The 12,797-nt window shown below is 39.4% G+C and overlaps 1 protein-coding gene across 16 annotated transcripts in view; it reads left to right on the forward strand.

The window, feature by feature from the left end:
* The window catches only part of ZNF521 (zinc finger protein 521), a 230,191-nt gene that overhangs the window by 96,742 nt on the left and 120,652 nt on the right, over positions 1-12,797 (forward strand). The window lies entirely within an intron of this gene.

The raw sequence follows: 12,797 nt of genomic DNA on the forward strand, positions 1-12,797 counted from the left end.
ATTGCTGTGAATGTGTATGGATACCCTGTGGCTAGGGAGCTGCTGCTCTTCCATCACCTTCCTCACTCCCTGTTTGTGAGCCCATCTGTTGGGAAAGACATCTCTCAGCATGTTGTCCAACAGTGTTGTGCAAACTGGAGGGCAGGAGGGAGCCAGAGAGGGAAGAGTGAGGGTACACCAGCATATGTGGACCAAGAGGTAAGTATGGAGCTTCTGAGAATGTAGATGAAGATAGACTGGGAGGACACTGAGGTAGCACAGAGCCTGGAGTGCCATGGAGAATTGGAGCTGAGAGTTCAGGATGTACCAGGCAGGCTGCACCTCCCAGGGAAAGGCCCTGTGCTTTCATAACTTCATCTCTGGTTTGCTCATTGAGTGGTGGTAGGGGACACCCGAGGAATGGGATGTGGTGTGGAATTTATGGAAGGCTGTTAGACTGAGAACCTGAGATCTAAGGAAAAAAAAACACCTTTTAAAGAAGAGGGAAGAGGAGTGGCTCTCCTTAGCTGTATTTTAGGCCACTGATGATCCCACTGCTGAGTCAGAACCACAGGATTACCTGCTGCATGTTTTTGATGGGTTCAGTCATTCTGGTTTCTGTTTCTGTCATCTTGCATCAAGTGACTACATGAAATCCCTCTTCCCAGTCATGTTGGATGCCAATTCCTGCTACCTCAAGCACAATCAGAATCATGAGTTTAGTCAGTTACCATGCTAAGATGTTACCAATTTTTCTTTCTCTTGCTTGTAAACTAGACAAAAAGAGATCTGGGAGTCCTTTGTGATGATGTAAGATCAATTACCTTCAGTATCATTAGTTAATCTTCCTGTGCTTGGATCAGGTATAATCAGAGTTCTTAGTTACACTTCTAATTGGGATCATGTTCCTCTTCTTAATCCATTTGATTTTTATATAAAAGTGTATCTAAGATGAAAAAGCTTTTTAAACTACACATTTGTGAACAGCATTTGTATCCTTCAAATCACCATTTACGCCCAACATCCAGTCTGAGGATGTAAATTGAATTTTCAGTGTTTATGGTTCTGGAGTCCACATAGTAATGTAGACTTTCAGATTCTTTTCTCCTGGGAAGACAAAGCTATCAAATTCCTGATAGAGCATTAGAAGTTCTGGAAACCATAAATGCACGTTTGTAAAATCCTGAAAGATAATTAATTTTTCTAGCAGGTATTACTGGTTCAAATTCTAGTGATGCAAGTTGTGTAGCAATGAGAGTCAAAATTGAAAGTGGTAATGTGCAGATGTTTAAAACTATAGATTGGATGTCCAGACTGAAGGAAGTAAAAACATAAGCATATAACAAAAAATTTTTAAAAAATGGATTTTTAAAATTTATTATTAGTCACTGGCTGTCATACTCCACTGGAAGGGTGTTTCTTGAACTGAAGGGGATGTTGAAGGCAACTACTTAAACATGCAATTTTGGGGAAATTTTCACAAAACAGTATTAATTATATCAAGGAGTGAAAGTTTCATTTGCATTATTGAGTCACGTGATTTGAGATTTCAACCTATAAATAAAGAGTATTTCACTCCTAAGGCAAGAAAAATAGGTATCTTGCATATATGAGATGAGTTGTCACACCATTAATATTGCTGAATACCCCTTTTTACTCGGTAAGAGATTTCAATTATAAGAATATTTGAAAACACCTTTTTAGGATAAAAGATCACATTGGAAGTGTCACTTCTAGCTTCTTTGCTGAGTATTCTCATGATTGAAGTAGAAAATTTCCCTTTTTAGTCTGTTCTCAGTGATGTGATAGGGTGCAATTACCTTACCACGGTATAATGTCTTCAGCTGAGCTGTCACCCAACTTGCTGAGTGAAAAATATTGACCTGAATCATCTCCACTGAAAGTTACCTTCTGGTTGGGATGGAAAATTATGGCTAGTGCTCATTATTGGTTGCAACGAGTCAAGGAGCAGGTCAGAACTCATTAAGTCCATCACACTGCTGAATCTAGTACCCCTAAGTTATCACACAGACTTAAACAGACATGAACAGCAGCTTTTGAAAGAGCTCTAAAATGTGTGGATCTTCAAGTTAATCTGTGAGCTTTAATGAGGTGCTGGATTCAGCTGGTTTTAGATTTCTTGTGAAGATCTTGACTCACACTGCAAGCGCACTTTTATGCTAGGGTGATAACCTTAGTGATAATTACTGTCTAAAAGCAGAGGACAAGGTCTGGTATGCCGGTGAATTGGGAACTAGACCTTTTTCTGTCACTCATTTGCTTTGCTGACTTGGCCAAAACTGCTTGAACATCTTTGCTTCATTTTCCTTACTCAGAATATAAGACAGATATTTCCTGAAAAGTGTGTTTCCATGCTTACTTACAATACATTTTTTGTAAAGCACTTGGAAGATGAAAATCTGTTCAAGAAAATCTGTGTGGCCTTGACTTTCTTGTTCTTCCTTATTACGCTGTCAGACACTTAATGAGAGAACTCTTGACTCAACAGAAATTGTGCCCTCACTTCTTAAACGGCAAGACTTCTGTACTTGCTGAATGACACCAGCATAACAGTGCAATAAATTATATTGACTGTTTCTTAGCTGGCAGGGGAGGAGGGAATGGACTCCAACATACACCCACAGTTTAATGTCTAAACCTGAATTATGGTAGAGCATCCACATGTGCAACTGTGCTCAGTTTGGGGTCCTGTTGGTAACTTTCAGAGTAGAAGCGTAATTGCTTCTGTATCACTTTGTTCCATGAATGTGAGGCTCGTGTGAAAACTGTATTACCTGTGGCAATGCAGACAGGCCTTCATTAATAATACAATAATGCTCTGGGTTTTCTGGTCTTGAGGAGAGAAGGAGCAGCATGAGTACACGACCAAATTACTTCAGGAGTGAAGATGCTTGCTTAGGTGTGGCAAAAGATTTGCAGAAACTCACTATTTCAGAGAGTATCCAAAATGTTGGACAAAGGAGAGAGCTTGCAACTGTCACACCAGCTGGAGAGCAGAATCTGGGGCTGCTCTTCTGTCCTGTTGTGGTTGTTCAGAGCTGTATGCCAGGATGGGCATGTCACAGCAGGGGACACCGGGCACATCATAGCACTGTTCTGGAAGGAGCCATGAAAGTGCAGTCTGACAACGAGCTTGCAGAGATGGGGGTCAAAAAATTCAGATGCTGTGGAGAGCTGTTGGCTCCTTGAAACTCAACTTCTCTGACCTAAGATGAATCCAGAAACGGTATCACCCTGGGAGAAAGAATGGAGCTCAGGTAGGTGTACTTTTTTAGCATTACTTTTTTTTTTTCCTCTCTTTATTTATTCATGGGTTCTGAATCTACCTTTATTCTCTTACTGTTCTTTCCCCCACTTCTCAAAACACTGCCAGACCCACAAAGACAGAAAACAGGAACTGCCTTTTGAAGTAGCTGGTTTATTTCAACAGCATGCACTGGCAGTCAGAGGCGGAAAGAAGAGAGAAAAGACTGTAAGCAACCCAGAAATGTTCCCAGATGCATGCTTTTGGCAGGGCAAGCAATAGCATTTTAGCAATATAAATCACAGTGCTTTTAACTGAAAAAATGCACTGAAATCTATACTCACGCATTTAATTGAAATACATAAAGAAATTAAAATAATCCTCCTCATCAGCAATCCAAGCTGATCATTCTGACTACAGGATTTTTATGAATAAGCACATAAACTTGTAATGTAAACATAAGTAGTGCCTTGGGTTTCCTGTCAGTGAATCCAGGCCCAGAACAAGTGATTTTCATGCTGTATTTTGGATCCAGGGACAGAAAAAGGTAAAGAAGGTTTGTTGCTGGCACAAAGATTGGGCTTTGAAATAGTTTGTGGAACTAATCTGTGACAAACATATTTTCTGCTTTTGGAGTTTCAAAATGAGTTCACTAAAAATACCAGTTTTGTCTTCTGGCATCATTTTAACATTGCTTTCAGGAAAGTATTATTTAAAGTGTGACCATGTCTATTCTTAGGAAGGGCTAGCCTAGGGTTTTCTGCCACAGTAGGCCACCTCCACTTTGCACTATGCTTTAATTTCTGGTAGCGCCACTACCATGAATTGTCTGATAAGGTCCAGCTTAAGCATTTCTCTTCTCTTTGTCTGGTCGTGAGCTAGCAGGATCCTCTTTGAATTTTACAAAGACAGTATTATTGTTATTCTGTTGCTGTAAATCCTACCAAAGTTAGGCTTCAAACTTCTCACCTCACACACACCATGAGTTCAATCTGTGAAAGGAAGGTCCTATGTTGGCTGGGAGCTGCTGAACAGAAGGGGGAAAATTGTAGAGAATTTTCTTAGTTTCCTGTCTGCTGATCATTAAAATCTAATGCTGTTTGTCTGTCTTCTTATTTGTCAGAGGCTTCATATGGGGAATTTGGAGAGGCATCTTCTTCACACCTGTGGAAAACTTTGCAGGACAGGATGAAAGGATAACATGTTCTCCAAAATTTTCAAGCTCACTAAACCAAGATTTCTGTAAAATGAACCAGGGTCGGGGGGGTGGAATGTGTGCTTGAAGAAACACAGAAGAATTGGAGAGGGACACAGGAATGTGGATTAAGTCCTTTAGGATCTCTAGAGAGAGCAAATGTAGATTCAGCAAAGCTTTATGAGACAAAACATCCATGAGGTGCATGCTCCTATAGCTCAGTTGTGTTCACTGTCCTCTTGGGGCTTTTCCTTTACTTGTACCTGCTGGCCAACTGGCTGGTGTAGAACACAATTTCTGCCACAATTTCTGCACAGCCCCAGAGGAAAATCACAGTAGTGATGAGTGTTTGTATTCTGATCTCAGAACTGAGTAGAAACTAGAAGAAATTTCACACAATTTTCTTGCCTGATCATCTTTAGGAACAAGACACAGAAAATCATAACATATCTCTATTTGTCTGCTGGTTTGCATACCTCTAGAGGATTCTCTCACTTCTACGTCTTCTTTTTGGACTACTCTTGGCCAATTTCAGGGAAAAATGTATAGATTAATAGTAATCTCAAAGCCTATGAAGTTACAATGCTTGGGAAGAGAGGTGACCTAGCAGGTAACAGAATCCAAATAGGAAAGAGGCCTTTAAGAGATCCAAACCAGGAAGATGGTTGTATCTGAAGTTTATATGTTTTATATGTGAAAGTCAAGTGAACACAAGACATGAAGTTATAGGAGGAAACTATGATTGGTTCTTTCTTCTTAAGTGACTGTACATGAGAACTGTTTTTCACCACTACTCAATAAAGTTGTTATATATGATGTGTGTATTACTTTGTCTCGTACAACAAACATAACACCCAGATTTGTAACTCTGTCATGAGGCAAATAAAATGGGCTAACCATTAATTTAAAATGGGTATGTAGCCCCAGTACCGCTTGTTTCATGAAGTTATACAATATGAACATAAGGAAACCACCTGACATGTAGTATCTTGTTAAAGAATACTGTTCTTTGAGGTCTGTGATAGCAGATAGTTGACCCTGGTGGTTCAAAACTGTGAGGTACCTTTTTTCCTGCCAAAGCCATCTTTCATTTTTACTGTTTCCTGCATGGTATTACAAATTATTGGATAAATATGACATGTACTATTTTATGCAGCATATTTTGCTGGGTGTGACAGCAGAGATGTGTCTCTTGCTAGCATCCACCCTCACCGTGTGACATTCTAGGACAAGAAGCAGAGGAGATAAATGGACAGACAGGAGGTTCCCTCTGAACATCAGGAAACACTTCCAGGGCAACCAAACCCTGGAAGAGGTTACCCAAACAGGTTGTGTATCCCTTTGAGATACTCACAAGTCATCTGGATGTGGTCTGGCTCTAGGTGAGCCTTCTTGAACAGAAGGACTGAACCAGAACATCTCCAGAGACCAGCCTCAGCCATTTTGTTCTTCTGTGGTCTCTGCCCATCTTTGGGCCCATCTAGCAGGTATATGTGGATGTTACCCTGTTGTTCCTTGGTGGCTAAACTTTTGTATATGGCTCCATAAGTCAGTGAATAAAAGGGCAGGGCCCTTGCTGATACTGAGCATCTCAGTTCAGTCCTACCAATAATAATGTGCACGTCTATGAATAATTTTTAATGCCTGTGAAATGCCTTTGAAGAGTGTCTTAAAAATACTGCCACTTAGAAATGCAGACATTTCAAAGTTACTTTCTGCTTGTGTACTCAAAAACAAGGTGGAAGGTAGGAGAGGATGGAGTATTTATCCCCTTTTTTGGAGTATTTATCCCCTATATGTCCACAGTTTTGGTGTGCTGTGTTGGGATACATTTCCTCTGTTTTTTACTTATTATTCAGATGTTTCACAGCATTCTTTCTAAAAAGGTATATCTAATGGGTTTGCATATCGTGAAAGCCACCTCTTTCTCTGTGCATTTTCCAGTAGGAAATGGAGTGGTTCACCAACAAAGAGTGATCTGAGACTTCAAGCTTCCAGATTTCCTTTTGTGTTTGCTTTACCACTGCTACAACAGTCCTCTTAACTTCTGCTCTGATGGCTGGAATAGGTTTAGGGCCAAGCTATAGGAACATGGCTGTCTGCTTACAAATCCTTGCAACCGTCACAGACAGTGGTCAACTTGTAATTGATCCTGTTCTGCTGCTTGGTGCTTCTCTCACAGGCCTAGGCAGAGAGTGTCTCCATCACCTGGTGATTTTTCCAATCTATCAGTCTTAACCATAGTTCCTCATTTCTCATATGCTTCCTGCTTCACAACTGGTTTGTATGATGGTGGTTGAATGGTTGAGGTCCTTCAAACCTAGAAGTATGGCATTCTGCTTCTGAAACAAATTCTGCAATCCTTTTTTTTTTTTTTTTAAGATAGGGAAATGGTAAACTGAAGCCCCATGTAAAAAGACATTAACTTTTTACAGGATGTACCTAAGAGGAACTGCTGGTATTTTAAGAATTAATGTGAAAGTAAAAGATTATGAAATAGGACAGAAGCAATTCTGTGAAGTTCCCTTAATTCCCTTGGAGGAGAGTGAGTATGTCTTCACAGGAAAAAAGCCAGTTAGACACAAATCATTGTGGATAGTGTTGAAGAGTGGCTGAGCAGAGTGCTTGTTTTGCTGGTACACCACTTCCTTGGGCAGCTGCACTGCCCCAGTGGAGGTTTTTCAGCTGGGCACACAGTCAAGCATCACTGCAGTGTCAGCAGCTGTGTGCCAGCTCAGATGCTACCATTATATTTGTTAACGTTGATGTGGCCTAAGTGTATCCATAGAGGGTAGAACCAAAATCACAGCAATATGATTGTAGGACTCTGTTCATGGCATATTTTGTAGAGCCTTTTTAAAACCCCAGTCTTGCCCATGTTATCATGTGAAGCCTTCATTTGTGAAGTCCCATTGACTTCCCCAAGTGCAGAGCTAATTGCATGAGAAGGATCTAAGGGGTTTACTCCTTCTCTTGATACTTCAATGAAAATTAATTTCTTATATATTATGTATGAGTAATATATTTCTGTTTGTACATTAATATTAATGTTGCATATTTTTGAGCACAAGTTCTATTCTGTAGGATTAAATTATCTTGGTAAGTAATAGTGCAGAATTCAGTTTGAGTTAAAAGTGGACAATTAAGGGTAGGGGGAGGGTCCTGAGTCACACTTTGGAAAGTGAAATTAATCAGCATTAATTCTCCACAGAGTGGGAGAAAAGTGGTTGTAGTGTTTAAATTACAAAAAAAAAAAAAAAAGGTGTATAAAAAGCTCCTGATTTTGCCTTTCTGTTAAAATACAGAAAGCTTTTACAAAATCTGTGATGGAGAAAAGAGACAAGAGTATTCTCTTGTGCGTAGTTGCAAACTATTAATTTTATTGGCCTACATCTGTTGCTGATTGTTGGTGAAGAAAGTAGTGGCTTTATTGAATGACAGTCTGTCTCAGTATGCCTTTTTTAAAAAACAAAGGAAAAAACCCAACTTTAAAGGGGAAAAAATATCAGCTTGCTCAGAATATCAGCTTCTTGAGTCTCAGACCTGCCAAGTCAAACTCTATTGCCTTTGCTTTGATGCCACTTCATCTGCAGAATTATCAGTGTGATGTTGGTCATAGTTCCTTCTCAATGTCTGTAGCCACACAGCGGCTCTGACGCAGATGCTGAGTGTTGGGATGCCCCTGGATGGGTTAGCAGCTCTAGGGCTTCAGAGGGTCTCATTGCCTTTGGTTTTAAGTGCAACGTAAGGGGACAGAAAGGGGGGAATCAAATGCACAGTACTTTAAGCTGTTTGTTGTCATAAATTTTATAAGCCTAATATGAAGTAATTGAGAGAGAAAATAAATATACAACCATGTGCTGCCAGGTTTTAGAGTTACTTTTCTGACAGGTATTTCACTTCAGTACTGAGCGTGAAAGGCCTAGTGAGAGTTAAAGGATTAGAGATCTCAAAGGGAAGAGATGCAGTTTTTAAATGTGGCAAGATGTGTTTTTTTCTGTGTGGGGATGTGAGACATTGCAAGCTAATGCTCTTAGTCAGCTAGGGGAGGAAAAGGTTTGTAACTAAAAGACATTGAAGACAGACATGATTAAATACAGACTCCAGAATAAAGGTGAAAGGCAGAACAGCAGACCATGAATTCAAGTAGAATAGAGAAGTAAGGACTGCTAACTGAATATTTGTATTTCTGACTCAATATATTTTGTGTGTGCAGTAAGTAACCATAATGAAAGAAATGAGGAAAAATAATGTTTCTTTCCATTTTTCATTTTGCTTACCTTATGGGATTGATTGTATTCTTTCCACAGGCATGTACCCAAAGACTCTGTTATAATTTAGGCCCTGCTAAATGAAAACAGGACAGAAAAATACTCATAAAATCTCCATGTTTTTAAAAGTAATCAGGAAATACTAATTAAAGGGTTTTGTGTGAGCAATTACAAGAGTTGGAGATTAATCAGTTAAAAAGAAAAAAAAGCAAGATGACAGTGTCCCATAAGCAAGATAAATAACTAACTTTGCAGTGAAACTGCTTAACATATGCTTAGTTTTCTGAGAGCTTAAGGTTGACAAAATAAGCATCCAGGAAGGTAAGAAAGAAGTCCTTAATTAAGGTAATGTCAAAATTAGTCTAAACTCTGATGAAAAATGGCTAAGTGGACAAAGCTAAGACTGTGGTTGCTCTTGTGTATCGTGAAGGGCCAGGCAGACTGCTAATACTTAATAAAATAATGATGTAAAAAAATCAGCTGGCAGCATTAGGAGTTAGCACTGGCAAATTGCTGTAGTTATTGTGCAAGTTTTAAGTGTCTTAACTTGTTATTTTCATATGATTTTCTTGGATGCTGTTCACTTTCTCTTGTCAAGTTACTGTTCTGTCAGTTTAAAAGGTTGAATTAACTCCACCCTTTAGGTGAGGGAAACTGAGTGAATGACTGATATGGGAGAAGGGAATTAGATGATGTGAAAAGTGTGGTATCACTCTTTTTTGGCAACAGCAGGTTGTCTCAGCTCTGTTATTGATCCATACACTCAGTCTGTGCTAAAACTGAGGGGGAAAAGCCTTGAAAGTCCCCTTCAGTAATGTGACAAGGGCAAATAATGTAATTAGGTGTAAACAGGAGGTTATTGGTGAGGTAACAGGTACACATCAAACCCATTTTTGATCAGGCAAGGAAGAGAAATGTGAAAGGAGTATAGAACAAACTAGGGATGCCTGCAATCCTGACCTTCTAATGCATTAGAAGCTATAAGTGATATTTTGGTTATTTCATATAGGAAATACGTATTCAGTTAAAAGGGGCATGTGTACAGGAGATCCAGAAATGGTATATGTAATCAAGAAAACCAGTGCTGTTACACAAATGCTTTGTCTTTGAGCTAGTGGCATATCCTCCCCATGGAGAAGAATGAAATACAGATTAGAGGTAATATTATGGAGTATAATACACAATAAATTACTTACAAAAATATCCAGTCCAAAATTCTCAGTGAAAGCTGCTGAAGATAAAAGGAAACATTAAGCAGATAAACTTGCGGTCTTTAAGAAGAAGCATCAACAACCTGGGAAAAGGCCACTAAACAAACATTTAACAGAGAATATAAGGCTTATGCATGAAGTTACTGGTTTGTGAACTTGATTTAAACAGTGAGGAACAGAAGAGGAAGGCTAATCAAAGAAACGATAGAAGAAAGTTTGGATTTAATGAAGGATAGAGGGCAAAGATTCACAGAGGGAGGATCACACTTAAAATTTTCAATAAAGAGTATTTTTAGAGGATAGCCACAAGTGCTGACAGAGAAGCCTATAAACATGATTTACCAGGATTTTAGCAAAGCTTTTGAAACTGTATAGCACAAAAGACTAATCTGTTGGGTGAATAAGTACGGCATAGGGAGAGATACTTTCTTTGATTAAAAAAGAAAAGAAACATGATCTTGGGTACAGAAAGCATGGGAGTCTTGTGAATTGACGCAGGTTGGTTTGGAGGGGTATAAATAATGGAAAGCCTTAAGAATCATTATTTGCACCAATTTTGTTGAACTTATGCAGCATATCAGTAGTCTGGAAGAAAGAATAACTAGTAAGGTGATGAAATTCCCTGATAGTACAAAACTGGGGAAATGTCAGAACAAAATAGGCAAGTGATAAAATACTGAATGATTTTGACAAGGAGGTGGAGCATGAGCCGATAAGTAGCATATGCAGTTCATTTTCAAGTAATATAATGAGGCTAGGGAATAGAAATAAAAGAATGTATCAGTACCTCAGACAGTCAGAGGGCACAAAAGTCTACACAGAAGTATTTTCTGCATACTTTTGAAGCACTTCTGAGTAGAACTGTAAATCCTCTAGCAGTGTGGTTATTAGTTGTTTTGCCTTATTTATAAAAGCAAAGCAAATAAAATTCTGTTCACAAAATTGAAATACCAATTGAAAGTTTGTATTCCTGGACTGTTTATAAAAGCAGCAAAGTCTCATTTCGCATGACATGGGCACCTTTATAGAAAAGAAATTCAGAAAACTGCGGAGTGGTAAGTGAGGATTGGGACAATATTTAAAGGTCTCGGTGATATTAATTATTCAAAAGGTTAGGGAGACACATGCATATGCCCAATCCAAAGCTCTTTAAATGAAGTCACAGAGGAGATTTGAATGCTAGAAGCCTTTAAAATGGTTGTGAAAACAGGAATGCAACAGGAACCCAATGGTCTTGTGAGACGTTTGTCCAAGCAGTTACTCTTCTATAGTGATTTTGAATGGTCCCAGGAATGACTTGGGTCTCAGATCTACACTCAGCATGGAGGAGACAAATTGGTACTTAGGTTCTTGACAGAAGGAGGTTCAGTGAAGGATTATGGGCTTGCTGATTGGAGAGTTTTTATTAAAAAATGAGGTGATAATAATAATAATAATAATAATAATAATAATAATAGTAGGAAAAAGTTAAACCATGTTCTTAATCACATGTGCCTTTCTCCTCTGGAACAAATCCTTGGGAGTTTTTGCAAGATGGCACAGTTTAGAACACGTTGCTTCTTCTCCATTTACTGAACTGGTTCTGTCTGAGTCCGTACAGAAATGTACTGGCAAGAGCATTCTGTGGCCCACCCTTGCTGATTTGAAATTACTCTCTTACAGGAAACATGTGTCAGCTTTTTTTTTTCTGTGTTTGTAGGGAAGAATGACAACCTTGTCATTCTCCCGTCTCCTCAGGAGACTGACAGGTATCCTTTGGGAAAAGCAGCTGTGGCAGGTCAGGGTGTAAGTGCCCTTAACTGACCACTCTTCATTGTGTGGAATGGATATGCTGAGGGCAATGAGTTGCAGCAGCAAGGCCTGGGGTGCCTGATCTGTCCTGCTGAGTCCTCCACATGCTGGTGGCTTGGGCAGAGGGGCAAGGGAGCTCAGCAAGAGTTCCCTGCTGCAAACAGCTGCAGCAGGACAAGGCAAGGATGGCTGTCACAGCCCTGAGCTCGTTTCTGTTTAGAGCCATGTTGCACTGCAAAGGCTGAAGGTACTCGAGAGAAATTCAAATGCCTCCTTGAGTCACAATCCAATTTTTCTTCTGTAGTGTGTCACAAAAGTGCTGCAAGGCTTCTTTCCTTCCTGTCCAGGCAAGGGGCATGGAGCTGCAATACCTCAGGGCTCTTCTGTCTTATTTCTCCAAGTTTCCTCTTTTTGGGAACACAGTGTGAGGAGGGGCTAGGTCTCCCCCCAGATCGCACCCAAGGAGGGAATTGGGATCAGCCATGAAGCACATCAGGACCCATCAACTCCCGTGAGCAGTTATGAGTCCCATGATTCTGACAAAGCTTGTGAGACTAATGTGCAACTTGCAGCAAGCAAGGACTTCCTTAGAATGTGAAACATATGGAAATAAGTATGTGGGTTTTGTTCAACATGGTGTTAAAATGACTGTGTTTGATCACTTTGAAAATCTAGGAGTAAATGGAATTTACTGAGTATGCTTTTAAAATAAAAACTTAATCATGCACAAGTTTAGACACTTTGAGATGAGTGTGTATTGAGCTAATAAAAGTTGATGTCAACATTTTAGAGTATGCTCAGAAACAAAAAAGAACTAGTGCTTGATCAAGCAGCAGTCACAAAAACAATCTTCTCTTCATGATAAAAAGAAAAACTCTGTGTGTGATTCTGCAAATATGTCAGATTATTTTGAACAGGCTATTAAGTGGTAGTAAATTATTATTTTTTGTTGTTGTCAAATCACTTTACTTTTTAGCATTTGACTTCAAAAAATCCCCAACCTTTGTATGTGTTGTCTTTATGTACATCAGTCATAATTTTGCTGACAATTCTTGACATGCACTCTGCATTGCTCTGCTAACAAG

Source organism: Passer montanus, unplaced genomic scaffold, assembly GCF_014805655.1.
Source record: "Passer montanus isolate IOZ18808 unplaced genomic scaffold, ASM1480565v1 scaffold70, whole genome shotgun sequence".
NCBI classification, from domain to species: domain Eukaryota; kingdom Metazoa; phylum Chordata; class Aves; order Passeriformes; family Passeridae; genus Passer; species Passer montanus.